Here is a 2,557-nt window from a genome sequence, read left to right on the forward strand (position 1 = left end):
GGGAGGCGGAGGTTGCAGTGAGCCAAGATCATGCCACTGCATTCCAGCCTGGGTGACAGAGTAAGACTCCATCTCAAAAAAATAAAAGAAAGTTCCAGTTCTCCAACTCTTAAGAGAAGAGTGGAAGATCTCTGAATGGCCACTGGATGGGGAGCCCTGCAGGAAGCTACAAAGGCACAGTGTCCCTGTCAGGCCCTGCCAGCCCTGAATCAACAGAAACGTGATGGTATGTTGGCTTGTGCTGTCCCTGACAATGTAAAATCTATGAACAGAAAGGTGAGACAGAATTCACTTTTCATATGAAGCGTGCTTCGGTCAGATGTGCCCTTTTCCTTATTCTACGCAATGGTTATTAGCTCTCTGTCAAAAATAAGTGAGATGTCTGAATAAAGTCAAAAGGTTTTTGCTCCATATTCCGAAACTGAGGTTTAAACTTGTGACTAGTCTATCTGTTGATTTCTAATTACACGAATACTCTATTTCCTCAAGCTAGCCTCTAGAGATATCAGTAGGGTATTACAATATAAATGTAAGATAAATTTATATGAAAGACAGTATTTTGATAGCATAGTATTGGATAGGGGAAAAACTATTCCACAGCTAATTCTGTAAGGAGCTACTCATTTTTTGTTTTAGGGAGCAGAGCATGTTTAATAGGGAAGAAAGAAGGAAGAAGCTCCCCCATACAGAGACAGAGGGAGGGGAGTTCCAAGGCGAGAGACGGAAAGCCTGTTAATATCTAACAAATAAAAGTAACCTTTTAATCTAAATACAGGAAGCCTAATGAAACAATTTGCATAGAAATACAAAGAATATGTAAATATTCACCTTCAGTAATAATCCACTAAACAGAAATTAAAACAATGCTGTATAAGTATTTACATGAGAAGCAATCATTAATACCTAATGCTGCATACATTGTGATAAAATTAGTATATGAATAATGTTGGCATTGTCCACGGGTAGAATTATCAAAGGCATAGCCAGAGACTTATAAGAACATTCAAACCCACTCACTGTACAAATAATTCCATATCTGATGATTTATCTCAAATAAGTTATTTAATGGAGCTGAAAACCATATGTTCAAATTTGTTATTATAGACTTATCTATAAAAACAAAATTATAAAATCAATTCAAAAGTCCAACAATAAATGGCCATTTTATTGGACAATCAATGGCAGATCTGCACAATGTTATATTATGCTGATTAAACAGTGATCTCAAAATTAGGTTGAAGGAAAAAAGGCAGAACCCACAGTTGTCTGAACACTACAGTTGCAACTATAAAACTGTATGTATGCTTGTAGAATACATACTATACAAACTATAAAACTATGTATGCTTGTAGAAAAGAACTGTAGTCCAATATGCCAGCATAACAATATCTGACCACAGCATGGTGAGACTGTGGGGTATTCCTACACCCACATTCTTTTAATATTTCTTCTGTTTTTTTTTATTTTGAGATGGAGTTTTTGCCCAGGTTGTTGTTGTTACAGGCATGAGCCACTGCACCTGGCCCATTTCTTCTATTTTTAGTAGTAAAAAACTTTAATTACTTTGAAGGATAAAGCTCTCTTTCACCCCTGTAATCCCAGCACTTTGGGAGGCCGAGGCGGGTGGGTCACCTGAGGTCAGGAGTTCAAGACCAGCCTGACCAACACGGTGAAACCCCGTCTCTACTAAAAATCCAAAAAAATTAGCTGGCGGTGGTGCCGCACACCTGTAATCCCAGCTACTTGGGAGGCTGAGGCAGGAGAAATACTTGAATCCAGGTGGTGGAGGTTGCAGTGAGCTGAGATCACGCCACTGCACTTCAACCTGGGCGACAGAGTGAGGCTCCATTTAAAAAAAAAAAAAAAGTTTTGTCAATTTCAATAATGAAAATAACTGGAAATCTCGATTGCGACTGCACAAAATGACTGTTTCCACAAACTGATCGTTTTATGGGGCAACGTACAATCAAACAGGATGGCACCTCTTGATGCTGAAGCCAGCATCTCCATGTACATACATTAGCCACCAGGCCTTATGAACATTATACTTACATTTAAATACAAATTATCTGAAGTGTGATGTAGAAGCCTGAAGCCTTAGATCATTATTTGTCACATGCTAACTTTCTCTCTCCTTTTTTTTTTTTTTGATAAATGCTTGAGCAATATAAAAGTAAAGAGGGAGAAAAAATAATCAACCCCAAATTACTAGCCTTCTTAGAATACTTAATCACCATCATCTTACTTGTTCTTTCAGGCTTACATCCATTCAGGATTTATTTATTTATTTATGTATTTATTTATTTATTTATTACCACTTAGGAGTTGAGGACCACTTTGAGAACCGACAGAAGCTAGAAAATGTTCACATATGCAGAGACTGAAATATTTGCACACAGTTTTAGAGCATCTATATTTGCTTTCTCCTCCCAGCCCTCTGATAGCTGACCCACAGGTCTCCAATTAAGAGTCACACTTCACAAGGGTGACATTTAATCCCTCCCCGTCCTCCAATATGCAAATAAAAAATCACTTTCCTTTGCTGCCTATCGGAAAT

The 2,557-nt window shown here is 37.9% G+C and overlaps 1 protein-coding gene across 10 annotated transcripts in view; it reads right to left on the reverse strand.

Moving 5' to 3' along the window:
- The window catches only part of CACNB2 (calcium channel, voltage-dependent, beta 2 subunit), a 449,623-nt gene that overhangs the window by 209,281 nt on the left and 237,785 nt on the right, over window positions 1-2,557 (reverse strand). The window lies entirely within an intron of this gene.

This window comes from Mandrillus leucophaeus, unplaced genomic scaffold (assembly GCF_000951045.1).
Source record: "Mandrillus leucophaeus isolate KB7577 unplaced genomic scaffold, Mleu.le_1.0 Scaffold863, whole genome shotgun sequence".
In the NCBI taxonomy this organism is placed as follows: domain Eukaryota; kingdom Metazoa; phylum Chordata; class Mammalia; order Primates; family Cercopithecidae; genus Mandrillus; species Mandrillus leucophaeus.